This window comes from Scyliorhinus torazame, chromosome 13 (assembly GCF_047496885.1).
Source record: "Scyliorhinus torazame isolate Kashiwa2021f chromosome 13, sScyTor2.1, whole genome shotgun sequence".
In the NCBI taxonomy this organism is placed as follows: domain Eukaryota; kingdom Metazoa; phylum Chordata; class Chondrichthyes; order Carcharhiniformes; family Scyliorhinidae; genus Scyliorhinus; species Scyliorhinus torazame.
The window spans coordinates 149,172,142-149,181,810 of NC_092719.1; the positions used below are offsets into that span (position 1 = coordinate 149,172,142).

The 9,669-nt window shown below is 45.4% G+C and overlaps 1 non-coding gene across 1 annotated transcript; it reads left to right on the forward strand.

The window, feature by feature from the left end:
• Positions 1–7,735: 7,735 nt before the first annotated feature.
• trnam-cau (transfer RNA methionine (anticodon CAU)) lies at positions 7,736–7,809 on the forward strand. The gene has a single exon. It is a non-coding gene; the product is annotated as a tRNA-Met (tRNA).
• The last annotated feature ends 1,860 nt before the right edge of the window (positions 7,810–9,669 follow it).

Below are 9,669 nucleotides of genomic sequence, written 5' to 3' on the forward strand. Positions count from 1 at the left end.
TTGATCATTACTCGGACTTGAACCTCGTGGCGGTATCATAAAGATACCTGGCGACTCGAGAGCAAAGGTAATAAAACAGAGCAATTGAACCAACCAAAAAGTTAGCAACAGTGTGGGGAGTGAATTGTGTATATGTGGCTGCAGCTTGTCAGCCTCCTGAGTGTCAATCACGGACCTGCCGACTCAGACACAGTTTTTCATTTGAATCGGACATGTTCCACGTGGCGCCGGTGCGAGGCCCTCAATGGCCGCTGAATCGGTCAAGGTGCGGCACCAATTTTGCTGTTGTGGAAATTCACGAATCCTGCCCCAGCGTCAACATTTAGTCTCAGGAACGGAGAATCCCGCCCAATATCTTTCCAGGTTATTTGCTAACAGGGGTAATAATTATGAGTATCCCTTCCCTAATGTCTGAGTTCATGTGAGCATCCTGACATATGGCTCAATGATGACATTGTCAGTGTCTGGTGTGCTGATGTCCACCTACTCACCATTTTATCAGGTACCGATCTCGAGAGGCCTAAACTCCACATCTGTTATCTCTAATATTTAATAATGTGTCTTTGAGACACAATATGGGCTTGCGCACAGACAATGCAAAAGATTTGTCAGTGTAGATTTCTCATCTTCACCAGTCAAGCATTGATCTGGGAGGGGTGATATGAATTCACGAGAATGGAAATTAGGTGGGTTCTAAAAGGGGGTAAACTATCTCATTAGGTGACTGCCCTGGCAATGAAGATGGAAGTCTATCCCATCATTTTGTTAAACTTTATATTAATGAGGTTTCTCAACACAATATTGCCAGGCTATAGGTATGACATTTTTAAAGGATAGGCTTGCAAACCACAAGGTTACAAACAAAAGAGACCTTTATTGGAAAGGTATTTACTCCACAGGCTATCAGGATGTTTACTCCACAGGCTATCAGGATGGGCAATCGTTTGCAAGCACAAACGGGCGATGATGTCAACAATACATCACTTGATTCAATTCTTAAAGTGACCTTGTTCCAACGAGGAACAAATATGAATACACAACACTTTCCACCCCGTTTACATTGGTAGCTCCTGCAATGAAATACAATATGCTGTTACCAATCAAAATTTACAATATGAAAAATTAATAAAGACAACAGTAAATAAATAAGTTAAATGTTTCAGAGTACGTTGATTTCTACGTGGTTGTCGGTGACACTCAGGTATCTCTTTATTCGTCTTGACTGCAACCTCTGGTATTTTTGGGTAGTTTGAACGTCTTCTGTAGTTCTCTCAACCGGTGACGACATAGTTTCAATGGTTGTCTCAGTGTTGAAGTGTCCTCAGCTTCCACAGTTTTTTTCTGCTATTATCAGATTCTCAGGAATGCCTAGGTCTTCACTTAGCACAGTTTATTGCAGACTCTCCGTTGACTCTGTCTCTAGCAAACTAGTTCTAGTTGCTAAACTTTGATCAGTGTGTCTCCTCCACAATGTCATCCTGAGTTTGAACGGTGTAGGGGGCCGTCCTGTCTATGCTAAGACAATGGCAGGTATCCACTTCTCACTGGTGGTATAGTTCCTTGCCAATACCTCCTGATCTTTCTGAAAACATGGGCCAGGATTCTCCAAAATCGCGGCAAAGTGTTGACGCCGGCGTAAACACCGGAGTGTTTCACGCTGGCGGCAACGGGCCTCTTGGCCCAGCGATTCTGCAACCCTCAGGGGGCCAGCACGGTGCTGGAGTGCTTCACGTAGCTCCAGCTGCCGATACGGTCCCAGTACGTCCGGCCGCGGGTTCGCGCATGCGTGCGCCGGCCGGCTGCAGGTCTGCACATGCCCGCGCCGGCTGGCCGTGGGTCTGCACATGGGCATGGCAGCCGTTTTTGCGCCGGCCCCCGCGCAACATGGCGGAGCCCTACAACGGCCCACAGTGGGAAACGATAGGCCCCCCGGAAAGCACGTGCCCGCTGATCGGTTGCCCCCGATTGCAGGCCTGGCTGTTGTGTAGGCCCCCCCCACCCCCCGGAGTCTGAACCCCACCCCTCCACCAGCATGACACCCGCAGCCGTGACGTCGAGCTCTCGCCAGGTGGAACCATACGGGAACCAAGCCGGTGGGACTCGGCGGAGCTTGGCGGGAACTTGGCCGGTCAACTGCGGAGAATCGTCGCGGGGGCCTCATTGACCGCGCGCGCACAACTGGTGCCGATTCTCCAGTCGCCGGAGAATCGCATCTCGGCGTCGGATCCGATCGCGGGCATTCTCCACCCCAGCGCGATCGCGAATTTGGCGCGGAGCACTGGAAAATCCCACCCATGGAGTTCAACCCAGTTCCCACATTGCAAAACTTGACTTTGTTGTTTCCTCTCAACAATTTCTCTTGTCTTAGGTGGCTTCAGTAAATCAAATGGTTGCGTAACAGGGACGGGGTTCTCCGTCGGCCGAAGCCGAAATCAGGACAGGCGATTGGGTGGAGAATCGGTCTTGACTCCAGAATTGTGGCGGGTGCCGGATTCACGCTAAATCTCAATTATCGGTGCTTCGGCAGGCGTCACTGCATTCTACTCCACACGTACAGTAAACGCAGTTTGCATATCATTAGCAGGCCTGACCCGGTATTTTCCGGGGCCTCCGCGATCCTCGGCCTCCACCAAGGGGAAATCCCAGTGGCGAGGTTCACTTGTGCTTTTAGAAATTGGGAAAAAGGCGCTGTGGTTGATGAGGGAGTGACAGCAGGTAGGACACGGAGAAGTGTGACTGCGGGCTCCCGGGCTGGACACTGGCCGGGCTGGTTGGGGGTGGGCGTGCCCAGGGGACGGGCCATGGAGCCGGGGTGACCCTCCACCGGACCAGAGTGTCCAGGCATGGACCGCCATTGCCGCGGCCTGCAAGGCAGCCATCTTGCTGCGCACCCCACTGACCGCCCTCTGTAGCCCATGGTTCGGCAGATTGACACCTGCGCGCAGCTGCTAGATGCTCGCCAACAACCCCTCATGCAGTCACCGGCTCCGCGACTGCATCGCCACAATCGATGGAATCATCCGTTCCAGAAACCGAAAGCCTGTCTGGACGGCAGCTAGTCCACGGGCAGCTAGTCCAGTGCTTCTCTTCCATTGCGGTGAGGGGCCGCAGGTCAGTGGTCCCCCTCCAGTCTTCTCCCTCCCTAGGCGATTGGGAGCTGCCTTCTCCTGGGGAGAAAGGGGGAACAGAAAACGCACAATATTAGACAGTCTGACGCATGCAGCACAGGGAGTGGGTAGCTGGTGGCTTCAGTGGACAGGGCACCCGGCCATGGTGCCCAATATGGGTGCTGACGTGGTGCAGGGTTTGGGTTCAGCCAACCTCCGGATGGGGGTGGGAATTGCGGGTGTGTGGAATGGGGGTAGGTGCTGGGGGCACTGTGCTGCCCACTCACTCTGGATGCCCTGAGGAGTGCATGCAGTTTTTTCGGCACTGCTGGCCTCCTTATCGTGTTGTCCATGGCTCTGACAACCTCTGGCACCTGCGTCCAGGCATGGCGGGCAGCTGGCAGCCTCCTTTCCACCATGGGGTACAGGGTCACCCACCTCTCCTCCATGACATCCAGCAGGGTTTTGAGTTGGGTATCCGTTAAACGGGGTGCCGCTCTTGTTGGTGCCATCTTGTTGGCTGGGGTGAGTGTTCATGGGAATGAAGTGTGTCCATGCGGCTGCAGCTTGTCAGCCTCAGTGTCAATCCTGAACCTGGAGAACCAAGTACCATTTCTCATGGGAATCGATCATGCTTTACCTGGTGCCGGTGCTAGCCCCTGTCAGTGAATTGGTCCAGGTGTGGTGTCAATTTTGCTTTCGCAGATGTCCACAAATCCTGCCCTGGCCTCAACACTTAGTCTCAGGAACGGAGAATACGGCCTGTGACGGTTTATCGTGAGTAAAGCCAGAGAAGCTTTGAGTTATTGAATGTGTTATATTCCTGTATGTCATTAGGAATTGCCTTAGTTGTTTTGACAATGATCCTTGCTCATGGGTTACCTTCAATGAATGCTTCATTGTCTGAACAAACCTTTCAGCCAGCACATTTATGCAGGATGATGAGTGGATCGGATGTGTTGGATTCTGTTCTCCTTTAGATAATTAGTGAATTCTTACGAAATGAACTGTGGCCCATTGTCATAAACAAGTTGCGTAGGGTACCCGAATCTTTCAAAAATCTCACCCAGTCTTTCTATTGTTCTCTCCAAGGACATAGTCTTCATAATGGCGACTTCAGACCATTGCCTGCGCGTCTGCCACAATAAAAAACAATCGTCCTTTGAATGGTCCGGTATAATCTATACGACCTTTATCCATGCCCTTCTGGCCATTCCCATGGATGTAATGGCGCTAGTGGTGGAAAGTGTTGGATCTTTGCACAAGCCAAATACATGCCCACCTTCTCCTCAATTTCCTTATTGAGCCCTGGCCACCAAAAATAGCTTCTGGCTATCTCCTTCAACCTTACTATCTCACAATGATTGTCATGAAGGTGGTTTAGGACACATTCCCTGAACAATGATGGAATGGTGACCCTCATTCCCCAGAGGAGACGATCTGCCTATACGGATAGTTTGAGTCTTCAAGTAAAATGTGGTTTCACCTCTGGGTTTTCTCCCATGGTCTTGCCACGAAGTACCATGTCCAAAACTTCTGACAGCAGGGGATTATTTCTGCTATATTCCTTAACTTGTCCTGCAATTGACTTCTTCTAACTAGAAACTATTACTACTTGAACTATTCAGAGACAACTCGTTAGGTAAAGGTAATCTAGAGAGTCCATCAGCATTCCCATGGAAACTTGATTGACGATATTTTATCATGTATGTATGTTGTCATGTGAGAGTACCTTCAAGAAATGGGTGTTTATAAATGGGTGTGTATATAAGTGTCTGTAGTGAGAGTACCTTTAAGAAATGGGCAATTATTACTGCAGTGATGTCAGAGAGTGGGTGGAGCTGGGCTGTCTGTCAGTTTTTTACTTTTGTTTTAGGCTGTTTGCTGCAGGGTGTATTTTAGTTTCGTTTTCAGAGATGGATAGCTGCAGTCACAGCCAGAAGGTGTATTAGAGTCTCTCTCTGTAACCTAAAGACTGTAAATCGATCCTGGTGATTTAAAACTAATGACAGTAGTGACTTTAACCTGATGTGCTTCTGGTAAAAGCTGTTTTAAGTCTTATGGATGTTGAAAGTAAAGCTTAAAGGATTACTTAGTGTTGTATTCTTTGGGGGTTGTATTTGAATAAATGGTTGCTAAGATGTTCACTGTATGTTTTAAAAGGTTAACTTGAGTTCATAGAATAAACATTGTTTTGCTTTAAAAAATACTTTGCCATTTCTGTTGTACCACACCTGTAGAGTGGGCCGTGTGCTCCCCATACCACAATCTATTAATAGTTACGGGTCAGGTGAATTCCATGATACACTTTGGGGTTCTCTAAACCCTGGCCCATAACAATGTGTTGACAATAGCAATGGCCATTTCTGCATTGGCTCCATGCAAGAGACAGAATACCAGTGAGCGGCCCAAGTATTGTTGTCAGTGGTTAGTGAACCATTAGTAAAGTAAATTTCCATCCATATAGGTATTGGTAACACGTTTGATTCCGAAGTTGATGGCTAGATGTTCCTTCTCAATCTGTGCATTGTTCATTTCTGCTTTGTTCGAGGATCTTGTTGCAAATGCCATTGGCTTCTCTTCACCATTGGGAATTATGTGAGTAGTCACTGTTACCATCCCATAAGGTGATGCACCGCAAGCCAGTTGCAATGGTAACTACGGATCGAAGTGTGTCAGGACTTCTGACTTTAGTCGTGCCTCTTTAGCTTGTACAAAGACCTTCTTGCCCTGATCCACCTGTTTCCATTTTCTGTTTTGGCCCAATATGTTGTGTCAAGGCTTGAGAATAGTTACTAGATTAGAGACAAACTTTCCATATTAGTTTAATAAGACCAAAAATGACAAAGTTATTTACATTTTGAGGTGCAGGTGCCTCAGTTATGGCTTTTACTTTTGAAGATGATTTGTGCAGTTCCTTTGCATTTCTGCCATGTCCCAGGTAATCAGTAGAAGAATTGACATTTTTCCTTCTGTACTTGTAGTCTGTAATCTTCTAATCTCTGGAGTGTGTGGTGTTCTTTGGGACTCTTATTATCAAGATGGATGTCGTAGTGTTCACAATGACCACAGAAGCTAAGTTCAATAACAAAGCTAACATTTATTACAAAAGCTCGATCATTTACTCCTATAGCAAGCAATAATCTAGTAATCTACAATGTACACTCTACAAACATTAGTCTCTACACTATCTATAACTGTACTTTGCAATCGTTAGACCTCTCCTCTCCTCTCTCCTGCCCTCTCCCAGAAGCCTGAGAGTCAGTGCTCTATATAGTTCTGCATCTAGCTCCATCTAGTGGTCAATTATGAAAATACATTAACCCTTTATATTCCAGACATTCTACATAATGTCACATCCCCCTTTCTTTGAACATGTTTGAAAACATTTTTCAAACATACATACATCAATAATGCAAGATTGGTACATGGAAATGAATGCATATTGTGAAAGATTAACAATGTAGTTATTAACTTTTTACCATTCGTGAATTGAGTCTGTGCTCAATATTCACTGTGGTTGTGTGGAACATAACCAACAAGTCATCAGTTCAATAGATCAAGTTTTCGACTGGCTGAACCACCTTTGTTGCCTGACGTGGTCTGTTTTCTGTGCATGTGGTGTTGAATTCTTGTCTCTTTTGCCTGAAAAACTGGTTTGCTTTCTGGTCTTTGAGCAAATACCAACTCTTCCAATTTGTTGGAATACTGCTTTTTCCCAAACAATGTCCTGCAATTCCTTGCTCGTTTGCTGTCTGGTTGCTTTCCATACTGCATGGTTTGTCAAGCGTGACTGCACGTCCAAACACTTTGTTATCATTGAATTGCAATGTGTTGGTTAGTTGTTCTTTGGTTTCAAAGTCGTACCTTTGTGTAAGTTCTGTTGTTCTGTAGTTACTCTTTGTGTTGTCAAGATTAGTTCCTTTTGGCTTATCTGATTCATCTTTGAGGTCTTTTATGTCAGTTCCCTTTGGATGATCTGACATATCTTTGAGTTGTTTGTGCTTCTCATCTGGAGTCAACTTCTCCAAGATGTTTTCAATTTCTTGTTAGTTTTGACAATTGATGTGCTCTCAACTGATTTGTTCACTGTTGTGCTCTCATTGTCAACCCTGTACAGTTCAGCTGAGAACTGTTAGTCTCGCCGTTGTCCTGCACAGCTTTTATGCTCCTTGTGATCACTTCCTCACTACTTGCGAATAAAGTGGATAGACATTCATAGTCTTCCACTTCTGGCTCGTCATCTGTTTTACTGTCCTCATCGGATGACTGCGGCATCATATCTCGAGGGCAGTTACAATGATCCTTTGACTTCATGTTATCTGGAACGTACAGTCACTCAACGACATTCAGGGCTTCACACCCTTCCACTCCCAATATGGACTCTCGCTTTGTGTCCACACTGGCAAATTGCATGATGTGAGTTCAATTGTACACCCATGATTCTAGGTCAGATGCCCCGAGCGTTTCAATCATATTCTCACTGCAGGCAATCAATCGTTTTGGTTGATCAATAAACTATCAATTGAACTCTCGGGCGGTTCAAATCGGAGAGACTGAGGAGATTAGCACTCATTCCAATGATGAGCTTGCAGTTGATTAATGTGGCATTCAGCATCACTGGAATTGGCGCTGTGGCTTAGATGGTTAAAGCACCTGTCTCATAAACAGGAGATGCTGAGTTCGAGTCTCAGCAGTGCCTTCATACCTTTCAGGGCAGCATGGTAGCACAGTGGTCAGCACTGTTGCTTCACAGGTTCAATTCCCGGCTTGGGTCAGTGTCTGTGTGGAGTCTGCACGTTCTCCCTGCGTTTGCGTCGGTTTACTCCCACAAGTCCCGAAAGATGTGCTGTTAGGTAATTTGGACATTCTGAATTCTCCCTCTGTGCACCAAACAGGCGCCAGAGTGTGGTGACTAGGGGCTTTTCACAGTAATTTTATTGCAGTGTTAATGTAAGCCTACTTGTGACAATAAAGATTATTAATTGTCCATCTGTCTTCAATGGTATCAGCATCATCATCTGTCAGATTACTGCTATCCGATGTCGCAGCGATATGCAATGCCATCAATTTATTGGTTCCATCTTTAGTGGAATTCTATTTATTATATTACTCGGGTCAATAATGAATATATCTTCCAAATCTAATTCATCTTCTATGATGTTGAGTTAATCATCTTTATTTTTAGATTTGTTAATATTTACTTCTTGTTTCATGCTGTATACTTCTTGTACAGCTGTTTGTTGCGATTTCCTCAATGTTCTGCACTGCGAGGCAAAGTGGTTTGGTCTGTTGCACTTCAAACAGCTTTTCCTGAAGGCTGGTCATTTTTTCTCAGGTGGGCGTGGCCACAAAAGTTATGCGTCATCACGCCCGTGACATAATGCGCAAACTTTTCATGCGCATGCGCATAACGGTCGACTTCCGGTTCACATTGATTGTTCATGCATGTGCAAAATGTCCGTCTTCCGAATCGTGCTTTTTTTTCCAAGTGCGCTTGCGCAAACTGGTCTTATTCTGTAGCGTGCTGATTTTTCAGCTGCACCACAGTTTCAACGGAGTCGGCTCCGATGTGGATATTTGCGCCACTTTTCTGGCTGAACGTTTCAGAACATTTATTTTTAGTTACTTTGCTCGCACGGCACATTTTACGAGGATTTCTAATATTACTTTTCGTTGCCCTGGCAATCGTTCATGCAGCTTTTCATTTCATTTCAGCTCACAACGCCTATCAAACTTTTCTATGACTCTGTCATAATTCTTTTTCTCAACTTCATTCTCAAAGTGGAATGAGTTATACAATTCTATAGCCAGCGGTCCAGCTAAGTTTAGGAGAAGTGCAATTTTACGCTGGTCAGGAGCTGATTCTCACACGGAGACATAAAAAAAACTTCAAATTGCTGTTTGAAATTTTTCCAATTTAGATTTAGTTTACCGGTCATCCTGAATTGTTCTGGCTTTTTCAGACCTTCCAACTTACGATCAATAACTTGGTGCTGACTTCGAGATTCTGTTGAATAGCATGATTCTTCTTTTCTTTGAAGCTAATCTGACTTTGTAAACTAACTGCAATACTTTTAGTAACACACTTCTGGTACCATGTGGCGTTCTTTGTAAATTACAATTTCCACACCTGGTAGCATGTCGTGTTCTTTGCCATTCTTATTATCAGGATGGATGCCGTAGTGTTCACAAAGACCACAGAAGCTAAGTTCAATAACAAAGCTAACATTTATTACACTGCTTATTAAAGCTCGACCACTTATGCCTATAGCATGCAATAAATCTACACTCTACTAACTCTACACTATAACTGTACTCTGTACTCTCTAGACCTCTCGTCTGCACTCTCGCCAGCCCTCTCCCAGAAGCCTGAGAGTCAGTGCTTTATATAGTTCTGCATCTAGCTCCATCTAGTGGTCAATTATGATATTACATTAACCCTTTATAGTCTAGACATTCTACATAATGTCACAGAGTGTAGCATTTCAATTATGAAAATGCTTTGTTCTTTCCAGGAACTTAGATATTGTGTAAGTAGCACTGGACCCCTTCTCACCCA